The sequence below is a fragment of the Bactrocera dorsalis genome, chromosome 4, assembly GCF_023373825.1.
Source record: "Bactrocera dorsalis isolate Fly_Bdor chromosome 4, ASM2337382v1, whole genome shotgun sequence".
NCBI lineage: Eukaryota > Metazoa > Arthropoda > Insecta > Diptera > Tephritidae > Bactrocera > Bactrocera dorsalis.
Window position 1 is genome coordinate 69,797,567 of NC_064306.1, and position 23,837 is coordinate 69,821,403.

Sequence of the window (23,837 nt, forward strand, 5' to 3'; positions counted from 1 at the left end):
CTTCCATAAAGCCAAGATGAAATTTCTTCTTAAAGAAAGTATCGAAGAATTAAACGAAGGCACACCCATTATATAGTAAATTTCATGAAATATATAAAGCGCATATTTCGCACAATTCGCCGCTCATCATTTCGCATTTTGGCATATTTCGCTTATTATCGTCGTAAAAGCAAAATCCAAATATCCAAGCGAACTGCCGAAGGCGAAAGCGAGCCAAGTCGGCACACCACCCACTCCCGCACACATACAACTATGCCGACAAAATATATGTTTCAACCTTTTAGTGCCCGCAGTAAAACTGAAAATGAGCCGACATTGCACTACACACACATACATACATACTTTCATGCTTGTGTACTTACAGTTTTATTTCTGCTACCCGCGTTATTGCAACATTGTGCGCTCGATGCTGCTGCTTGACACACTTTTCAATGTTTCATATTTTAATTAAAAAGTTGTGAATGCAAAAATGGCAACGACAACGACAACAACAACACCAACAACAGCAGCGCGCAAAAATGAAAGAAAAAGTTGCAAGTGCAAAAACAGCGATATATTGCAGTAGTTGTAGTTGTAAACAATGTCAGCTGTAAGCGCAACTGCGTTATGATTACATTTCAGCGTTTGTGTGTATGTGTGTGTGTATTTGTTGCAAGCTGCAGTGGCGCATTTAACGGCGAAACTTCATTTCACTTTTATCCGGAACAATGCAGCAAACGGCTGCTCAGTTGCTCAGCGACTGCGGCGGATGCTGCTGCACTTTGTTTTTGTTGTTGTTTTGATGCACTGCAAGTACGCCCAGTTGACATTGCAAGCAACGCGCTTACACGCGCATATGTGTGTGTGTGTGCATAGGTATTTCGCGAAGTAAGCACTTAAGTGCGCCACTCAAGAGCAAACTGTGTATAAAGGATTGTTTCTCCTCAGCTACTAGGCTATGCGCCCCCACCGGGGCATTGCGGATGGCATTTCTCGTGCGTATAAATGCGTTGCGCTTTTGATTTCTGCATTGCGTGCTGCCGCAATGAAAAAGTGAAGTAACTTGGAAATAATAAGGAAAAGTGGCATTAAATCGGCAAACTGAAAAGCAAGCGCACTTTCAGCTTGTGTTGTACTAAAGAGTCAAAGTTTCATCTGCTAATATTTTGATAAATTCTAAACATTTTTTATTAAATTGACGGAATTCTTATCGTAATCATAAGCTGTAGCTCACTCTTGATCGAAAGTAATTATATTTTCATTAAAATGTAACTCTCAAAGCTCCTCATATCCCCTTCACTCTCGCGTGATATTTATTTTTCTGTCCCTTATGCTTACAGCTCGTCTTCTTTGGTGCCTTTTTTAATACAGAATTTATATATTTTTTGTTAACTACTCTCCAACATTTTATCTTTATATCCATACGAGAAATTCACAAAAGCAAAGTTTATTTTTCCTTTTCTCTGTACCCCTTCTAGGAATTTCAGTTATTAAAATTGTGTCAACGATGCTCTTCCCTCTTCACTTGGCAACTTTTGATTTCACTATGCGCCAATACAGCGAAAAAGCGCTCATTTGAGCTAATATATAGGGTTTGCCAATAGGAGTGCGCCTGTCTAAGAACCATTTTTTTAAAACGAAACCATTTTAAGGGGGTGTTCTTGAATTTTTATCGTCTTTTGGCAATTAATAAAAATAGAATTTAATGTTTTACTATTCGTTTTTTATAATTTGTACATAAAGCTAATTAGCGTCCTTGAAGTAGAGCGGGAAAAAGGTCGTATCCTCGTCGCCATGATTATCTGAAAAAAAATTCATGACGGATTCTTGATTAGTACAAATTTCGCTTTCTCAAAAAATTGTAAAATTGAAATTTTTCTTAAAATAGTGGCCACTCAAAAATAAAGGTTGATTTTTCTAATAATTTTTAACTTTGTCGAATTTTTAAAGAATATTACAGATTTAATTTTCTGTTGCTGGATGTAATAGAGAGATATTTTTACCTTAAACAATAGTTATACCATCTCCTGTCATCAAATAAACCGTCTTCGGACTCGCGACTTCGCTCTCACCTCACTGTTGACTGTCATAACTTTAAAGTTGTAGATAATTTCGTTCATCTTGGAACCAGTACTAATAGTAACAATAATGTTAGCCTAGAAATTTATCGCAGAACAACTCTTGTCCACAGGTGCTATTTCGGACAGAGTGAGAAAAAGAAAAGTAAAGTCATCTCTCTATTAACAAAGACCATAATTTACAAGTCACTTAACATTCCCGTCCTGCTGTATGATTCAGAGGCATGGATGATGACAACATCTGATGAGTCGGCCTTCAGAGTTTTCGAGAGAAAGGTTCTGCAGAAGATATGTGATCTTTAAATCAGTCCGGTTTTTTTTAGAAAAATCCCTTCAGAAAGATATTTATGAATATTTATTTAGTAAACTCGTGTTTATATACAAAATATGGAGTTTATGTTCACAAGTACTGTCAAGTGAAGTAAAGTCAATATTATTCGAATGCCGCTAATAGTAATAATGTTGGTACGTACATAACTACCGGTAAACCCTGTTTCGTATCAAAAGCAATATGTATGGCATCTGATAAACTCTACTCCCTGGATGCTGCTGGTTATGAGAAAAGTAATAATATTCTGCACATTGACAGAGAAAAAAAATAATATATTCCAAGAAAATAACTGACTTTGTTTCGATAAACCTTATATTTGAGAGAATCGACCTTCTGGAATCAGCTTTGCTAGCCGCTTTTACCTACTATAGCTAAGATAAAAATTGAATGAATGAAAAATGAATTTTAGACAGCTATTCTCGTCTAAAAAATTTCCATTTAAAATATCTGTAAGCCAAATATGTAATGAAGCCTTTGATAACATGTAAGGCCTCGAATTGCTTTCACTTTCGCTTCAGCTTAACAGTAAGGCTGGTCTAACCTACATTCGCAGCTCTGCAAAACTCGCTGCCTTTCCCAGCCACATTCATTGCGATTGCAGTAGTCTGATATATTTATGCGCATATGAGAGTGCTTAAGGCCATTATTCCAGTACTTGTTCAAAGTCATTATGCATTCATCACTCGTAGTTCCACACACAACATAAACTCCCACACATGTAGTGCGCTGTGTTTATTAATGTCGCTTAATTTGTGTCAGAATCAAGTCAGAAGGATGTTATGTTGATGATCGTGGTAATGTGCATACAATGATGTTGCAGCAAAGTGCTGTAAGTACCACCGGCGGCAACTGCTTTTCGCTTTCGCTGACATTAAATATGCAAACAGGGATCCGGATATTTTTTATTTTTCATTTTCGGTTTTAATCTTGTGCTAAATTGAAAAAGCTGAGTGTATAATTCACTGTAATGTTGTTATACTGCAGAACTTGTGTATATTACAAAAATATAATATAAAGTCTAACGTTAATTTCGTACTAAATAAACTTTTCAAACAGTTTTTTGATTACTTGTCTCAATATTGTTTGATGATCCATTAATGTATGTAATAAAAAATAGATCATATTTTGTTATGACAGTGTTGTCCAAGAGCTAAATATTTGCTTTCTGAAGTCTGGATACAAAAGGAAGTTCGGTGTAAGTCAGCCTTTCAAGGTATTGCCAAAAACTTGATGGATGTAACATCATTTCCAAATAGTTGCTGAATCGCGACAAAATCGATCCATTTCTGAAGCGGATGATTGTCGAAGATAAAAAGCATAATTTTTGACATTCTTTCGGTTGTATCGGAGAGCAAACACAAACGGCGGCCCGGCCGGAAGTGAAGGTCAAGGGTCTTACTTCGAATCTGTACTGTCAAAAGCTGAACCGTCTGAAGCAAGTCAACGCAAGGCCTCACACATTGACATGAAGTGATTACTACTAGTTCCTGTCTGTGGCGAAATGTCTCTGCACAATAGATTTCTTTAAAAATTTCAAATTTAATGGGGAATGTTTATCATCATAATGTATATCATTTGGAAAAATATTATTTGGAATTTATGTTTTGAAGATTATCTCTTTTAAATGTTGGTCACGGCTACGTCTGATGGACCATCCGTTGAGCCCAATATTCAACGACACGTTCGAACATTTCGACATTTCGCGAATGGCACGCGTGATGTTCTGCTTTAAGACCTGAATCGAAGCGAGATTGTCCGCATAGACTTTATGCTTTACATATCCCCACAGGGAAAGGTCTAACAGGGTGACTTCACACGATGTTGGTGGCCAATCGACCAGCCCAAAACGTAAAATATTTAGCTCACCGAAGTGTTTTCTCAATAAATATATTGATTTTTGCGATATCTGGAAAATATAGTTGTCTTGTTGAATCAAATGTCGCCGAGATTACGAGCTTCAATTTCAGACATTACATAGTCGATAGTAGCACGATAATGGTCGCCATATACGATTACGTTCTCACCGGCATCATCTTTGAAGACATATGGACGGATGATTCCACATCGAACCGTTGTTTTTTCTGAATGAAATGGCATATTAAATTTGTTCAGGTTGCTCTTCGTTCCAAATGCGGCAATTTTGCATGTTTAGAACTTTTTTAAGAGCCAATAAAGTGAAGCGATGTCGCTTGGAAGGTCAAATTGCTTCATTTTTGGCACAAGCTGCATTTTATACGCTTTTAATGTAAGATATCGACGTCAAGTGGTTCCATACGTCAGTCCAAAATGACAGCTCGACATGATTCAGGTGTGACTTGTCAAAAAAAGTCTTTAAAAAGGTACATCTCCTTGGATCACCCGCTGCAACAAAATTCGGTAGTTATTTATTTTCTGTATAAAATTTTTGCTATTTGTATATACATATGTATATATATAACTACAGAAGATTACGCTGATGGCATTATAAATACATTAAATGAGTTGAAAACCAAAATACTAATTTCATAATCGTTCACAACTTGTCTTCCATTACAAGTTGTGTAATGTTCATTCATAATATATTTTTTATCTCTTATTTACCGTTTTTCTACTGTGGTGCAAACCCCATCTTTGATGGAATAATTTATTTAGATCTGAACAAAAAAACAATTCAACGCAACTTAAACCAACTCAACTCAACTCAACTCAACGCAATTCATGCATAACTAGAGAAGCATTCCTTGACTTTTTGATCATCGAGCGCTAAGGCATTGATATCATTTAGACAAGGGCTAGGAATGGTTTACAATGCATGTCATAAATGTTTCGGGTATCCAGATATTAAAAGATATACAATATATGTATATGTACATATAAATGCATGCCAAAATGCTCCTAGATATCGAAGAATTGATTTGGTCACAGCTGTGAACTGATTACTTTGAATAAGAAACCGTTTGGACTATCGAAAGTGTACCGTCTTCCTTTCACCTTCCCACCACTTCCATCCATACTAAACTCAATGTTTATAGGAAATATTTCATCAATTTCAACCTACTGCGTCCCACTGTCCACCGCATCGCATTTGGCAGCTGTCTTGTAGCGCTACTAATTATTATTTAAATGCTTTGTCGGCGTTTAACCAATTTCTTGTTAACCGCGAAGTCCGATCAATTTAATTTTTGCGATAAAAACGCAGGAGCATTTGATGAGCGTATCGCGTGCGAAATTTCCATTTACCGCTGCTGAACAATTTGGTGCGAATGTGTGTGTGTGTGTGTGTATTTGCATACCAAGCGGCGCACATTCGCCAGCGTTCGTTGGTGGCGGCTGTGTGTGGCAACTACGCGAGTGGCAATATCAAGTTTGTTACCACAATTGCTGTTGCTGCTGATGTTGCCATTTGTTGCTGCCATTTCGGCCTTGACAACTAGTGCATTTATCGTTGTTTTTGTTGCTGTTGGTGGCGCCAACTAGCCAAAAGCGTGTAAACTAGCGCGTTAACAGCAAATTAAGGCGATGTCCGCACATTTGCTACGACCGCCAAGTGCTCTGGGTTTGTGTGTATAGTGGGGCTGCAATAACAATATATCTGAATTAAGTGGCTAAAAGAAGTCAGTGGTTGTAAAACAAAATTTGTAATAATAATTTGTATCATAACCTAGTTATTTACATATTTCGGTGTTTTGATTTAAGTAAAATATTATGTCTTTCAATATGAAAACAAAAAATTCAGTTCTTTGTTTTTATTGGGTAATTCAATGGCTAAAAATCGTAGAACAAATTGAGATGACTTCGATTTGCTTTTTGGCATTACCTGAGAGCATCTGGCCACTCATCGATAGCGGGAAACAACGCAGACATCGTGAAATACTCCAATGTATGAACAAGGGCTGTCTTCGAGTAGAGCAAGACATGCCTTCCCATACTGATCTTAACTTGTAATTTAACGAATTGAGATCTAGAATACCAGCTGGCCAATCATCCTTTGGTATGAAGTCCGGGGCACTATTTTAAGACCGAGCAGATGGAGAATCGTTTGAATTCTTAGAGGGTTCTTCTAGTATAAAATTTTTTTTGCCAGTAAAAAAAAAGATCTCTGATACTGTCACTTTCGGAGTTCTTACCATGCGCAGACGGTCAGATCTCATTCTCGAATGATAACCCGAAACAACTGCACATTACGATACAAGTGATTCCAAGCGGTAGCATCATTATAAATACATCGCGTCTTTCATAATGCAGAACAACTGCATGGGAGTTTTGGCCTTCTTCTAAGATGAATCGCAGTTAAGGGGTAAAGTAGGTGGCGGTGTCGGAAGCTCTCTATGAACTCTAGCTTCAGACTTCCAGACCATTGTAGCGTCTTTCAAGCGGAGGTGGCTGACATCTAGGCAGCAGTGATGCTCTGCTATAAAGAGCATCCTCAGAGAGGTGTGCATTCGCTCCGATAGTCGAGTAGTTATACTGGATCTGAGCTTGTTGACTATGCGCTCTAAATTAGTCAAGGAGTATATGATATCATTAGCAATAGCTTACATCGGCTTTCAAATAAGACTTGTAAGGGTGTCCGGTCACAGCGGAATTACCGGAAACTGCAAAGCCGATAAGCTTGAAGGTCACTCTTTCTCTAATTTCATCCAATTAAAAAAATATGACGGTTCTTGCCGCTGGACCTATGGATCTTGAGTGAGCTCGGTAGGCGCTAGTCAACAACTAGAACGTATGCAACTACAAGATCTTTCTGGCGCAGAGTACACTGTAAAAGGTTCTCCGAAGTACTGGTTTTTATCGCCATAACTATTGATGTTCTAAATGGGCGAGTGCTTCAGTTATTTACCAATATTGAACGTTTCAGTTTATATATAATATAACGGGCTTCCATTTCGGTTAAGTATTTTTTCTCTTTATGTTTCGCGTGCTTCACTGAACTTATGGTCAATATACCGCCTACTATTTGCAATACCGTCACCCATCTTGAGACCCAGCATTCATTTTTGGATAATATTTGACTGAATAGACCGCGCCTGGCATGCAATAAAGAAAATATAACAACTGAAGCTGATTGTGTACACGAAGACTTTGGAAAGTTGGTACGATGCCGTTCGCAGCAATTCGGACTGACCTATAGAACATCGAGATCTTAAATTAAAAGCGTACAAAATACAGCTTGTACAAAGTGGAGCCTTTCGGCATTCCCAATCCACAATCACTTCGCTCTATAGGCTCTCAAAAAGTACCAAGAAGATTCCACGTTTCTGAGCCAAATTTTGTTCAGCGATGAGGCCCGTTATCACGCCATGATAACTGACTATTTGATTACTGAAATTGAAGCTCGTGATCTCGGCGACATTTGGTTTCAGATTTGGATTCATTGAGAGGACACTTCGGTGAGTAGATAATTTCACGTTTTGGGCAGTTCAATTATCCACCAAGATGGTGTGATATCAAACGGTAGACTTTTTCCTGGGAGAGATTCCGCTTTTTTCTTTCAAAAAGTAAGGAACTTCGAAACGGATCACCCTTTATATTTAGCCTCCATACACACTTGCAACTGTTCATAAACTCCCATGACTTCGCAATTTTTCTCTTCTAAATAGTTGAAAATCTAAATATCTGAAGTCATAAAATATGATCGACCTTAAAAGAGCTCTCTTAAAACTTTCCTTAAATCAAGTTTAGCTGCCATGCTGCACACTTGTAACACACTTTAGTATGCCACGTGCTCTTCGCCCAACCGACAACGCCCGCCACTTCGCAGAATCGCTAAAAGCGCATTCATTTTGTCTCGAGCGTGGCGGCATTGCACTCAAAATGGTTTGTTGCAGCTACTTAAGAAATGCAATAACTATTCAGCTGCTTGTTGTGGCTTGCTTCCGTAACTGGGGTTTGGTGTGGCAGGTTTTAGTGCGAGGTATTTGGTTGCATGAACTTTATGGTCGTTTAAGTATTTTGTTACTATGAAAAGCGTTAAGCAATTTGGACGGGTAAATAGCAGAAAAGGAAAATAACAACAACAGCCAACGCGGTTTTAGGCGGCAACTTGCTGGCGCAGCGCCTGTAACATGCAACGTGCAGTAGGCAGCGTCTTGTACGCGCCAGCAGTACAAAAACAACAACACACTTCAAATAGTTTGTAAATTTAGCCAAAAATATCATCAACACTTGGTCGTTGAGCTCTCTGCTCCAGCCTGGGCTTGAGATTGCGAGCGTTGACTTTTTCGTGGCACTGTTGAAAATTTGTTGAGGTCATAAAGTTGTTGACTCGCTGACTGTGCTTCGTGTGTTGTTAGTAATTTATATTGTTAGTTTTCTTCGTTGTTGTTGTGTCACTATTTAAAATAAAGTGTATAAAGCGCAAATGCAGAGCTTTTATTACTAGTTCACTTGCAGCGCACACTGAGTCACACTTGCACTCAGAGATGGAGATATGCTCCAACCTTTTAGGGGTTAAGTGAGCATGACAGCTTTCTATATGGTGCATGTGAGACACCTAACACGACAATTGCATATATGTGCTCGTTTTGGCAGTTTTCTTTTCGCTGGCTGTGCTTTTTTCGTGTGTCAGGTTACGGCTTGTTTTAGTGTTGCCATATTGGCTCACTAGATTGGGGTTGCAGGTGAACTGCCACACTTAGCGCTGATGACTGCTTTTTTGATTGGCTTTGTGTGGACATTTCTTTCGTGAGAATTAAACTTTTTGTCAATGTTTGATTATGAGTCGATTTAAATAAATTTCCAAATTATCGCCTGTTTTCGGAGAGTTGATATCCATTCAACCAAGATTCATACCAAAGAACCTGTAGACACCCGCGCCAGTCGTTTCTTCTTTTTGCCTTTCTCCTTCTCCACCTGGTCTGCCCAACGCAGTGAAGGTCTTCCTCTTTATCTGCTTCCCCCGGCTGGTAAAAATTGATGATGAGGTCGTATGAGTCGATCCTCTTTTCACGGGTCTTTTCCGAGATTTGGCGTATGGTGAATATCTGGTCAGTTGTAGATTTTCCAGGTCAAAGCCATACTGATAATGTCCAATCAGTCTGTTTACGGTGGGCCTTAGTCTTTCACACAATACGTTCGATAGAACATTATGTGCGATATTAAAGAGACTTATTCCACGGTAGTTGGTTCAGATTGTCGGGTCTCCCTTTTTATGAACAGAGCTCACTTAAATTCCAGTCGTTAGGAACTGTATTCTGCAAAGAAGCTGGTTCATACTCCTTATCAGTTCTTCGTTTTTTTGGTCTTCTTGTTTTGGCCGGCAATCCATCGGGCCCGCCTCTTTGTTGTTCTTCTGACGGGTAATTGCTTCTTCATGGTTGGCAATGGAACTTCTGCTCCATAGTCATGGATAGTGGAATTGGGTTTGACTTCTCCCGGTGGCATGCTTTCACTGCCGTAACAGAACGGCCATCCACACCAACTGGAAACAATGCTTACCGGCTACCAGGACCTCATGAAATGTATTAGTACTGACCATGAGTCTTGGTCTACAGCTTAAATCCGAAAACAGCCGATCAATCGGCCGAATATTGTGGCAAAGGAGATCCGATGTTGAAAAGCCCACGACAAAATAGATCTAAATCAAAGTTATGTTGATTGCTTTTTTCAATTATCGAGGGGTGGTGGACTCCGAATTTCTTCCGATAGGCCAAACTGTCAATAAGGAATACTTTCTTGGTGTTATGCTTCTTTTGCGTGAAGCTATTCGTAAGAAGAAGCCGAAATTATGAGCCGACAACTCTTGGTTTTTGCACCACAATAATGCACCGTCGCATACTGCACTGATTATTCATGAGCTTTTCGTCAAACTTGCAACCAATATCGGACCGCAACCACCATTTAGCTCCGTGTGACTTTTGGATCCGGGGAAACCTATTTGAGTTAATTAAAGGTATTAAACATGAATTGTTATGCGCATTGAAGGCTATTCTGGAAATTGACATTAACAGCTCTTTTGAGGGTTGGAGAAAACGTTGATATGAATGTATTGGGGCCAAAGGGGGTCACTTTGAAAGGACGACGTAGATATCATAGTAGTGGTTTTATGGCTTTTCGGAGCATACTGAGTTTCCAAACAGCAAGCTCGCTGCGTCTGAGCACCTTTTGCAGAAGGTATTACTGTTTAGGTTAGCCTCACAGTCTCACAGAAAACTGCGAATTTGTTATTTTAGATCATCTAATGATCCCCAAATATCATGGTGGTTCGATAAGTAAATATTAAGCCCATGATCTCCTCCAAACTTAATAGATTATAGGCAAACTCTGAGTCCTCGCCGAACTCAACAATTAACTAATTATTATACAAACTACCACACAATGAACTTGTTACAGCCAAAAATTTATTTCTCAACTCTACTACACTCTCCTGTTTCCCGGCAACATTAACGAATATTGCACACTTCCACAGATAAAATCGCATTCGTAAATCATACGCCAGACGACAATGTCACCAGCTGTGTGTGGCCCGCCAAAGTCAACGACACGCCACTGACGGCGACAACGTCACAAAAAATATCAAAACATTTCAAATTCTGACATGCAATGACAAAAATGACATTCCCATATGCAAAACGAGGAGAAAACTGCAAAATAAAACCATAAATTAAAACAAAGTCTGCATGTTGCATGTCTGCATTATTTGCATGCCACACATGTTAAAATACAAACCTCAGAAATTTCGCCGAAGAGCAGCACAGCGCTTACTCATAAGTAGTGCGGCTAGTTGCAAGTTGCTGGAGTGTAGGGTGCATGTTGAATGCGAAATAGTTGTCGAGTATTTAGTTGGCATTGTCGGCATAGTTGCATGCCACAAAGCAAAACGATTACCACCTTTTTATGCGAGCTGCCAGCAGCGCCCTGCAACACAACGGCTTATGAACCTATTAAGCAGTTTTATGTGAACATAACGGCATATTTGTGTTTGCATTTGTGTGGGTGCAACCACTAAAAGGATACCCCCTGTTCATGCCATGATTTGAGACTCCACTTTTTCCTGTGAACTGCTAAAAGTAGGTATGGTAGCGCTTGCATTAACCCACCTTCTAACCCTTTGGGGTGCAAGCAGTGCGGCGATTATGTGCTGTTCTTAATTGAATTTGCATACTCATTTGCGTTTTATGGACGCTTTGTAACTCCGATACTTTACCGGCTGCTTACTCATGCACGAACTGTTGCAGGTCCACACACATCTACAGAAAACAGAAAAGCCTTTGCATTTTGTGCGGAATTCAGTGCGCCCCTGCATTGATTACAAAAAGACGTCGGAACTGATAACAAACACGAACGGCCAATAAACCGTTTCAACGAAGTGCTATCCTTTTTACAGGAAATTGCGGGCGGCTAATGAGCTAAACAAGCCCTGCAGTTTAGGTGAGTGAATTAACACAGTCAAGTTAGAGGAAATTAGTGATTTGGTCACTCAGTTCATACGTTGCACGTTCGCTAATACTCGTAAGTGCAGTTGGCAAAGGTGTAGAGAAAGTGCCACTAAGAAGTCACTGGGATAGAACTTCATTGAAGAAATTTGTTTTAATTGTACCTGACGGCCAATCCTCCCGATATGGAGGATATATCCATATACATATAAGTGGGCAAATAAAGATTATATGATATTGCTCAGATCACTATAGAACGAAAACGGTACAAGAGCTCGAGCTTGGTCTCGCAAGACCAATTATGTATACGGCCTTCGGTCACCTAATTCAGCAAGTCACAAAAGTATATAGTCAGTGTTATCGATCTCATCATCCAACCTTCACACACCACCTCATTCTAGCACCAGCAAGGCTTCCGAAAAGTGGACAGCACAACCACAGCACTTAGCGTCATAAACGTGAGTTGTCAAAAGCCTTTGACACAGTCAATCACACAACGCTACTTGAGGACATCGAAAAATCTACGCTCGCTTCAAGACTGAACTATCTAAGTGGTGTCAATCATCCGTAATATTTATAGGTAAAACCTCAAAGCTGACAAGAATTAAACAAGGGGTTTCGCAGGGTGGAGTCCTCTCGCCGTTATCGTTCAACTTCTACATCTCGAAACTCCCGCAACCACCTAAGGGAATTTCTATTACTTCTTACGCTGATGGTTGTACGATAATGACGTCGGTCAATGGAATCGATGGTGTGTGTTTAAACGTAAGCGGCTATCTCTCTGAACGTTATCGCTTCTTCCCTGCACGGAACTTAACACTGTCCCCCACTAAATCCACAGCGACCATATTCAAAAACTGGACGAATGAATACAGGCTTCACCTTATTATTGCGTTAACATTCCGATTGTCAATAACTCTAAAGTTTTAGGTGTAACTATCGACAATATTTGCTCCTTCATTGCTCATACAAGCCGCAACAAAATCCTCAAGCTGCTAGTCGGCAGCACGTGCAGAAAGCACAAGAAACGTTTTGGTATCATACAAAGCAATCGGTCTGCCGTTCCTATATGGTCGCCTGAATGCAGTGAAATGCAGACGAGGAAGATACAAACTTGTTAGAACACTGCACTCCGGACTACGACATGGTGCTTCCTGATGCTTCCCATCGAACACCTGTAAGGTCCGTATGATCCCAGTTAAGGATATGAACTTCTCTCCAAGTGACCTGCTAGGTGGCGAACCGTTTCTTAGAAACATCCAAAAGTCATTCCTCAACTATGTCGACGGCATCAAACAATGCGCCGACCAGACTTCGGACGCAACTAACTTCGACAAACATCGACCGCCATTCACAGTGGAGCCATCAATACCTTCACCGACTCCCCCTCAGTGAATGGCGTACTTGGAGTCAAACCACCAGCCATCACAGACAAAGAGCTCGTTTTTCCACGAGAAATGAGAGTGACCCTTGCGCAACTCCGTTCTGGATACTATAGCAGGTTATAATTTTTGAAATAAATACTATATGTATAAGAAAACCCAACTCAACTCATCCCTTAACTTAGCATATTTTCCATCCAGTGCTCCGAATCCCGTCATACTGTATAACGGGTGATTTTTTTGAGGTTAGGATTTTCATGCATTAGTATTTGACAGATCACGTGGGATTTCAGACATGGTGTCAAAGAGAAAGATGCTCAGTATGCTTTGACATTTCATCATGAATAGACTTACTAACGAGCAACGCTTGCAAATCATTGAATTTTATTACCAAAATCAGTGTTCGGTTCGAAATGTTTTTTATCGACAAATTTTGTTCAGCGATGAGGCTCATTTCTGGTTGAATGGCTACGTAAATAAGCAAAATTGCCGCATTTGGGGTGAAGAGCAACCAGAAGCCGTTCAAGAACTGCCCATGCATCCCGAAAAATGCACTGTTTGGTGTGGTTTGTACGCTGGTGGAATCATTGGACCGTATTTTTTCAAAGATGCTGTTGGACGCAACGTTACGGTGAATGGCGATCGCTATCGTTCGATGCTAACAAACTTTTTGTTGCCAAAAATGGAAGAACTGAACTTGGTTGACATGTGGTTTCAACAAGATGGCGCTACATGCCACACAGCTCGCGATTCTATGGCCATTTTGAGGGAAAACTTCGGACAACAATTCATCTCAAGAAATAGACCCGTAAGTTGGCCACCAAGATCATGCGATTTAACGCCTTTAGACTATTTTTTGTGGGCTACGTCAAGTCTAAAGTCTACAGAAATAAGCCAGCAACTATTCCAGCTTTGGAAGACAACATTTCCGAAGAAATTCGGGCTATTCCGGCCGAAATGCTCGAAAAAGTTGCCCAAAATTGGACTTTCCGAATGGACCACCTAAGACGCAGCCGCGGTCAACATTTAAATGAAATTATCTTCAAAAAGTAAAATTCATGAACCAATCTAACGTTTCAAATAAAGAACCGATGAGATTTTGCAAATTTTATGCGTTTTTTAAAAAAAAGTTATCAAACTCTTAAAAAATCACCCTTTATAATACTCATCTTAAATCTATAAATAGAGATTTTACTTATCTACGAGTGGATACGTATCTTTTATTGGATCTAAGGTGTTATGCTTAATTGAAATACCACCCTGATGACAGAATTTGGAAGCCCCTACCCTGAAAATACTTACAACTAATTTCCTCACCTGAATCGAGTTTGTTAGTGTTGTTGCCGCAATGTCTACTGACGAAAATACTACTTTGTTTTCTGTTTACTCTTTTCCACTGGCAGCCTTCACCAAATCTGCACTTGTCCTTGAATGCGTTATAAGCTCAGAGATTGTGTCGATTTGCTAAGTGCCTCAGCGACAATCGTTGCATGCAACACTGTTATTGACTAACTACACATTGAACTTGAAGGTGAGCACGTAACGCAATGGACTTTTTATCAGTTTCTTTGCAGTGACTGTACATTTCGATATCGAAGCTGATGCGGACTTTGTATGCTATCAAAGGCTTCCTGCACCGCCCCGCGAATGAATTCCAAGCTGCGCAAAGAAGCTTTTAGGCATCAGACAGCAATGTTAACAGCAATCTTAATACCTTTGCATTCGTGCGTGTGTATGTGTATCAGCTGGCTGGCAATCCTTTTCGTACGGTTCATTGCGAATCCGTTTTGACTGGCAATTGCTACGCACAGGCGGCTAATTGACACCTTGACTCTGCAACTTAGGAAGGACTTTGCGTGCCGACGGCGATAAGCGCGACCTTTCAGCTCTTCGCCTTCGCCTTCGCTACGAAGTTTAGCGACAGCAGCGGCCACCGTCTGCATAAACACCGCGGGCCATTTGTGTCAATGCGGGCTGGCGATTACCGCCGCGGTTCGCAATTAAGATTGCGATAAGATAGCCACTTCATATGCGCCCGCCTTGGGGTACTAATACGTATTAAATGTGTGCTTTTAGCGCATTTTTCGCGCTCTCCTCATTTTAACGAAATATGCAAATTTTGACCCGCAGAAGATCAAGCTGCGACAACAGTTCAATTAAGCGTCGCCCATTTTAGTGTGTCGTCGACCGTCGGCATCGCCGTTGCATCTGTCAGGTCGTTTTGACAGATTTCAGCGGCAGATTTGTCAGCGGCTCGTTTTGCTTATCGGACGCCTATTTGTGCGTGAAATGCAGACAACGCACACAAGCGATGATGTCGCACGCCCCGACGCCCCTAACAGCGCCCGCACACAACTCTACCTGCGGGTATTGAACACCAGTATATGTGTTCGTTTGTTTACATGAGCATGAGCGCGCACCATATCTACTCGAACAGATTTTCATGCGCATTTGCATTTTGGCTTTATGCCAAAGCGTCTCCGGCAACTGTCAAAAATCATCAAATGTCATTTGCTTTGCATTTACTCCAACCTGACAAGCCATTGTATGGTCGAGGCAAAGCAACAACTGTCATCGACTGCTGTCATTGGTGTCATCAGCGGCAGTGTTGTTGACAGCGCACAGTGTGCGATTTCACACCGCTCTGCATACAAAACTCTAATTTTAAATTGGAATATAAAGATTTCTGTCATAAAAGTAGACAAGAAAATTATGAAAATTTATAATCGAATTCGTCGAAACAAACCATAGTCGCTCGAATGAAAGCGCTCAGAAGCAACGACCGAAAACTGAGGTCCACTCAAATATAAAGAATTTGTCAGAACTTTCTTCGTAGAACAGTAGTGTTGAATCAGCACAAATAAAAAGGCGGAGTTTTTATTAAACATAAATATTTTTTCATATTTAAAATAATTTTTGGAAACCGTACCTGTTTTTGTCCACTGTGCTTTGACAGTATGCTTTGTTTTTGTACTTTATTGCTATAGTTGTTGTAGGTAATCTGCGCGTGATCATGTCTGCAGTCTGTCTTTTTTCCATCACCAGTTTACAGTTGTCATTTTGTCGAGTTCGTCTTGTGTGGTCGTCCGTCTGTGTTTCGATGAAATGTCATCAAGTGTTACTAAATGAGGTTTTGAATATGAAATGCGTTTCACTGCTGCATATGCGACATGAAATATGACACTGAAGTAATGAATTTTTGTAGTAATGTAATATTAAATGTTTTACTTTTTTTTGTATTTACTTCGAGCAGTTGTAAACATTTTATAAAATCAGAATTTGTTTCCGGTAAAAAAAAAAAATTGTAAGCAATGTGTTTGGCTTCAAACGGTGCAATTCCGTAAAGAAAGAAGATAGGAGAGATATTGGCCGATGAAAAGTAAGCACTTTGAGACGACAGAGGGAATCCAAGCAGCATGCAACTCGGCTCTCAAGGCTATTCCGGAGAATGTCTTCCTTGAGGCCTTCAATGCTTGGAAATCGCTCTGGCAGCGCTGCATGGACGCAGAAGAAGCCTGTTTGTCTCTTCAAAGGTTGGCCGCTGCTACGTCTCAGATGGTCCATCCGTTGAGTAAAATTTTCGATGACTCTTTCGAGCTTGAGAATACGGGACTGGAAGGCTTTGAGAAATGGAACTAAATTTTGTTAGATCCCTTTCTTGTAAACCTTTTTACTTTGACATTAGACATTTAAATTAGGTACAAATAAAATTGTAACAAGGAGAAGAGAAAAGAGAATCATATTTAATTTGCAACAAAGACTAATTTGGCAGGCAAAACGCAATAACCGGAGAAAAGAAAAAAGCGCAAAATGCATTTCATGTAATGAAAGTAATGCAAGGCAATATCCCGCACTCGTACCGAAATGAAGTAAAGCGTAATGCTAGGCGACACACGACAAAGTGTTGGCTGACCCCTCCACTTCCGCGTATCCTTCGACGCGGCCGACTTCCTTGGCAGACCGAAGACCAAAAATTTGAAATGCATGAAAGCATTTATTAGTTGTAATGAGATTTTCCACGCCCGTTTCTAATGCGGCACGAACTCTATTGTGTAAGTACGGCTGCACTTGCGAAAGTGCACGTGGCTGTGGCCGCGCGCCAAGCCAAGCATATGAATTTAAAAAGCAGCAACGCCTCGCCGCGAACCACGAACTGCCGCAGCTAATTAAAGTTGGAGCACCAATTTTCCCCAAACTAATTCGGATTTTTTAATTTCCACTTTTTTGGCGTTTGCGTTCATTGCGTTCTGCGTTAGTCGCTGAAGCCACACTTTCTTATCACACAATTGGTCGGGTGTCAATGCTGGTGCAAGTGATTATTCGGCTGCAGGTTGGCTTCATCTTTCTTCGCTTTATATTAATTTTTAGTTTGCACTTTTTTGTTCATTTTACCATCGTTGCAGCTTTCGCCACCCGTGCACCGCCAGCGATGCTTATCCAGCCATTCGTGCGGCCTAAGTATGCACTTTGCCGGCAATTCTCACCTCGAAATGGGTTTCAAATTAACACCAGCTTTATGGACCGCCCTCATCAGCGCTGCCTCATCTGAAATTAAAGAATAAAATAATATTAAAAAGCGATTGAAGTGCGCTAACTGCGGGTGCCGCGCCGCCACCTCTCACCACACCAGTCGAAGCGCAGCTTACGATGGGTGGGTGGCTAGTTCGCGCGCTCTGGTTGCTCACGCTACAACTGCGATTGCACGCTTTTGATTGCGCCGCCGTTGCCCTTTGCTAAAATTTTATTAAACCCGCATAAAGAAATCAACCAGTCATAGAAACTAAAAAAAAAGAAATGAAAATTTTTCACAAATAATATTCAAGGTGTGCGCTTTTGCCGCCTCAACGTTCCGATGCGCTGGCGACCTGTGATCTGACCTCGGCACCAGCGTTGGCAAAGTGTTGACAGCGTATTTTCGTTGTTCGCCAGCGTAGGGCTAAGCGGAAAAGTGTCGAAAAATGTGGCACAAAATTAAATTTGTGCAGTTGGCAAGGCTTAAGTGACATTTGAAAGTGGAAAGAAAGCCTTGGTTGCAACAAATTTAGGTCACGTTGCGCGAAAGTCTGTCTGCATTTGCTGCAAATTCAATTAGAAATTTAATTTGATTTAATATGACATTTTAGTAGGTGAAAATGGAAAGTATCGAAGATAAATGTAAAGCCTTACGGCTGCAATTTATGAGAGTGGTTAAGTTGGAAGCATTTTTGAAAATTGTTCATATTTTGACAATTTTGTATGTTTGTCATAATTGTATCTATTCACCACATACGCAGAAGTCGATGGCTAGATCTATGTCTGAGGCTTTGAAACTATTTAAGAGTACGCAGTCTTCAAGTACTAAGCATGACGTATTTTCCATAGGAAAATGAGATGTAGAGAATCTGAAACATTAGGAGGTAAGACAAGAAATCTATCTATTATTGACCGAAAGTTCATAATGATGAACGGAGATCAAAAGATTTAAAGACAGTTTCATCTATCCTGAAAATAGTACGACCTGCGGCAAAAATGTTCGTCAGTATAAGTCGTACAGCTCATCATTTCATCGAATGCGGTATTCGCCGTGGCCATCGGACAAAGAACTATAAATCATCTGCAGAACCTTTCTCTCGAAAACTTGTATCGTTGACTCATCAGATGTTGTCATCGTCCATGCCTCTGCACCATATAGCAAGACGGGAAGTATGAGTGACTTATAGAGTTTGGTTTTTGGCCGTCGAGAGAGGACTATACTTCCCAATTGCCTACTCAGTCCGAAGTAGCACCAGTTGACAAAAGATATTCTGCGTAGGATTTCGAGGCTGACATTATTGTTTGTGTTGATATTGGTTCCAAGTTAGACCAAATTATTTCCAACTTCGAAGTTATAGCTGTCAACAGTCACGTGGGAGCCTAGTCGCGAGTGCGACGACAGTTTGTTTGAAATATTTCGTCCTGCTCTCGTTCACTACCAGACCCATTTGCTTCGCTGCCTTATCTATTCTGGAGAAAGCAGAAGTAACGGTATTCAGCGTCTTTTCTATATTTCTTGATATAAAAATATTAATTTCGTTTTGATTTCAGTTGTCCCTACTTCTTTATAATTCATATTTTTATTATCTGCGTTACTTTTTATGCCACAAATTTATGTTCAAGCACAAACATAACCTCCAAAAACAGCTCAAACACAACAGAAACGTTGAGTAGCGTTTGTAGGTGTTTCTTGAAACAACTTAGAAGCGCTGACGTGATGAAGGTTCGAAAAGGGGACACTCCAACAGGCAGCGGTAAAAATGTGGTAAATAAAACAAATCGAAATGAGTTCAAGTGCTTTGAGGTTAGGATATCGAAATTGCGAAGAATATATGTACACATAAAAGCCGATAAGTGTGTACATATGTTTAGATCCTTACGCTGCACGCTGACTATTTATTTGGTGCAATGACAATGCCAAGTGGGGATTTTGTGTCACTTCCGAGCAATTGTATACAAATAATGATTGTCCAACCGCTTGTTATATCGACTTTCTGGATGACTGGGTTGAGCTGGCCCCTTCACGGAACAAATAAGTTTGAAGCAATACATACAAATTCAAACATGTATATATATGGGTGGCCAAGAGCACACTTCGTCCACTTGACCATACGCCTTTGAGGTCCTTCCTGCACTTGGCAAGGGTGTCCATTTGCGGCACTCAAGAGGGTAGCGCTGCTGCTCGAGTGTTTTGCGGCAAGGAATGCCTGACCGCTTGGCTTACTATCTTGCAAATGTTTTGTATTTGTTTGTAGAGGAGGTGTTATAAAATACAAAGTAAAGCATAATAAAAATGTACCGGTCAGGTGGGCACTCAAGGAGCTAAGGTATATGTACAATGGATGGTGGCGAACAGAAATCAAAAGGCAAATGAGGAATTTCCTCTGCAAATCGGTATTCTCTTTATTGCCACAACAACAATGGGCGAGCGTTAGTCGAAGGTGTTTGCAAAACATTGATTGTTATTTGAATACTTACCTATATATTATTCTTACGTCTCACTTGGGGATTATGTGTGGATCTGGGTGTGTACGGTGGTGTGAAGTGTAATACAACAGCACGACTACAATAATAAACAAAATCAGTTTCTTTGCACTCAAGAAATAGTAAATCAAGGCAACCTGAAGTGGTGCCACAACGCCATCAACAGCACTTGAGTGCGATGCGGTCAAGATTACGAATGGCAAAGGAAATACTCAACAACAGTTTAAGCGAAACACGCTGTAGAAGAAAAAATAGGGTTGTGCTGAAAGGATTTGAGAGTAGTTCAGAGCGGAGGTTTTGATATTTCGCAGCTGGTTCCAAAACTGGTTAAAATGTGCAAACATAAATTATAAAGGAATTTAGTTAGGAAACAGTATCTACACTAATTTGTTCTAATGGTAAAAACCTAGGATGAAATCTGGTTAAAATCATCTGCCACAACGAAATATGGTGTCAATTTTGGATTGTGTTAGTATTTATAGGGAGTTAAGCAAAACTTTCTGAAGCTGGATTTAATAACAGAATCTTTGACGAAGGCTCACTATATTCTTAAATATTTAAAGAGGTTAACTCATAGGAATTCATTCTGTTTTCATATTTTTTTCGAAGTTGGGTCGTCAAAATCAACTAGGTATGCAATTTTAACGCAAAATATTGCAAACCATAAACGCATGATGCCTGTCGAATTCTTTGCTGGGATGATTGCACGTAAGTATGTCTGACTTTGGGTAAATAGAAATAATTGGGTTTTAAAATATGCTTTGGGTTTTGTCTTGGCTTTAGCCAGGGCACTCAAGTAAGTAAATCGAAGATGCGCTACGATTGGATTTGCTCAAGCACCACTCGAAGGGAAGAATAAAGCGTGATATATACAATATTTTAAAGGCGTTATAGACTTTGTGATATATAATTTTACAACGAACGAGATGTTTATAACAAATAAAAAAAATAGCTAACAGAAGATTTAAGAAGAAAAAATGTTCTGGAATTTATACACGTTTTGAAAGAAGATTTCAATAATTTTAAGTTCTAAGCTTAGACTTAGAAAGATAAAAAAGAAGATGAACTACTGAACTCAGTTAATTCACTTTTGAGGGTTCGCTCTGCTGAAATATTGTTCAAGACAGCTGACAGTATTTGTCGAATTCATAAAAAAAATATTCTCATTGATAACTTTAAGCTTCGGAAGACTAGTAATTGTGAGCGGCGTTTTCTTCGCCACAAAATTGTTTTCCCACCCATTCCACACATACACACTTGAATACGCAGATACTCTGTGAAATATCGCAGGTATTGGACAAGTAGTAATCCGTAAAAGCGAGCAGTGCGTGAGCAAATACAAAGGTGATTGAGTGCGTTGCAATGCCGCAGCAAAGCGAAGAGCGAGCGCGGCCTGCATGAGCCGAGGCATAATGCGCTTTTCATGAAACTTCACAATTTAATTTCGCCAAAGCCAATACAACCGCAGACAGGTGCCGGTGAGAGCATGGCACAAAGCAGCCTACTTCACTTGCAGTTAGATGAAGTGGCAGACAGAAGCCGCCACTCGAAAAAGTGTAGCGCTGCCATTTCGTTGCAGGCTCTTTGCCAATATTACATATTGCTGCTGCTGCCACTGCCACACACTGTCACTTGTATTGCGAGTGCAACGCGGCAGTGCAACCACAGACGAGCGAGCGCGCGCACTTAATCACCCGCGTACACGCAACGTGAGCAGCTGTGACGGCCCCAATTGCCGGCGCGCTCACCTCACGTTGCCACACTCGATTGATCACGTCTGTTGCATACACTTTGCTTTTGTTGCAGTAGTACCTTTTCGCTCTTTTTTGAATTTGCACGCGCTGGATTTTGATTGCAGTCGCGGCAAATACAGGAAGCACTCATGTGAAACAGTTGCTAAGCTCACTGGCGCGCGCACACAAACAGCCAGCCGGGCAGCCAGCCAGCCAGCCAGCTGGGTAAACGGACTTCAAGTGGCTTGACGGGCGCGTCTGCAGCGCAATTGGCGCGCGGAATGCGGCGCGTGAAAAAAATGGAAACTAATTTAAGCAAATGCGTATTCAAAGTTTAATTTCCATTCGCAATGTCGATACTTACATTCGACACGACAAACCAAATCCGGCAGTGGCAGCCAGTGGCGCGATGTTGGGAGCTGTTTGGGGCTGCGCCGTGCCGCGCCAGCAGTCAGCACCAGCATGATAATAACCACAGCACACATTCATTAACGCTGGCGACGATAACGTGCGCGTTGTTTCTATTCCACTTACAGTTATTGTTGTTGTAATTGCAGTTTTCGTTCGCGCCTAACAACGCGCTCAAGTGGCTGTCGTCCACCAGCGCGCCGTCTGCCAGCGCGCCTGCTCATTGACCACCGCAACTTAGCCGCCTATTTGCCACGAACTGCAGCCGTATGCCACAGCACCGTTGCCACCAGCGCGACGCGTTCACATGCGCTTAGCGCTTAGAGCAATTCCAGCTTTTGTGTACCTGACAAATACCATTGCCACATTTGTGCCAGTGTGTTTGCCTTCACCACTCACCTCCAGCGAATTACCCCACTGCAACGCTCTGCGCCAGCTGCTATGCAGCGCCGGCCACTTCATTAGTCCAGTCAGGCATTTTTTCATTGCGTCGCTGAAATTGTTAATGTTCTTGTTGCTGTTGTTGTCCTTGTTGTTATTGCTGTTTGTGTTTTTGTCACTGTCGTTTATCTGCGTGCGCTTTGCTTTTGTTGCAGCAGTTGTTTACTACGGCCATTTGGCTGTTACCTGTCTCTTCCTTTCTGCTCGCTGCCTTTCCTAAACAGCTTAAGCGATATTTACCGCGCTAATTAAGATATTAAAATGTGTGCATTCATATCTAAAGTGTTGCAGAAATGTTGAATTCGCACTGCATTGACTGCATTTTGCGATAAACACCGTCAAAATGCTTATATGTAAGCGTGCGCGAGTGTGTGCGAGGATGTGTGTGAGGATATTTGTGGCGCGTATGTTCTTTCCCCTATAGCTTTGAGACCACGTAGTTAGTGGTAGTGGATGGCGACTTAAGGATACATAGGAAGAAATATTCTTAGTTTTGGTAGCAGTGACAAAAGTCAGCAAAGTAGGCTTCTAACCGCGGTACCCGGTGGGCCCCTTAAGGTGTACATTGGTTTCCTCAGTTAAAAAACAGCCTTTTTCAATAATTTTTTCTCATATTAAAATTAAATTTTTTATGAGAATTTTTCATGGTTACAAACATTTAATATTAGTAAACAAAATACTGAAATTTGTGGAAAAAAATATTTTAAATTCGGCCATTGCGACGCCATTTCAGGTGACCCTTTGGAAAAAAGATGCACTCCCATTGAAAGGATAACTTCTTACAGGATCATCTAAAGTGAAAAATATTTGTTTTAGTTAAAACCTTAACTTAGAGCTTGGACTAGGAAAAAACTGAAAATTGCATTTTTGGCAAAAATTTTTACAAAAAAAAAATGAAAATTGCAGTGTAATTGGAAAGAAAAATTCTTCGTCCAAGTCTTTAAGAAATATATCTCAATATAAAGACTTCTGTAAAATTTCATGAAGATCGGTTGAGTAGTTCTCGAGTAATCTTTCCAACCGACTTCAAGAACGCAGTTTTGAGAAAAACGCGTTTAAAGACGGCTCACTTAGCCCAGCTAGGCTCGAGCGCACTATTTCTCAAAGCTGTATCTCCGAAACTATTACTCAGATCA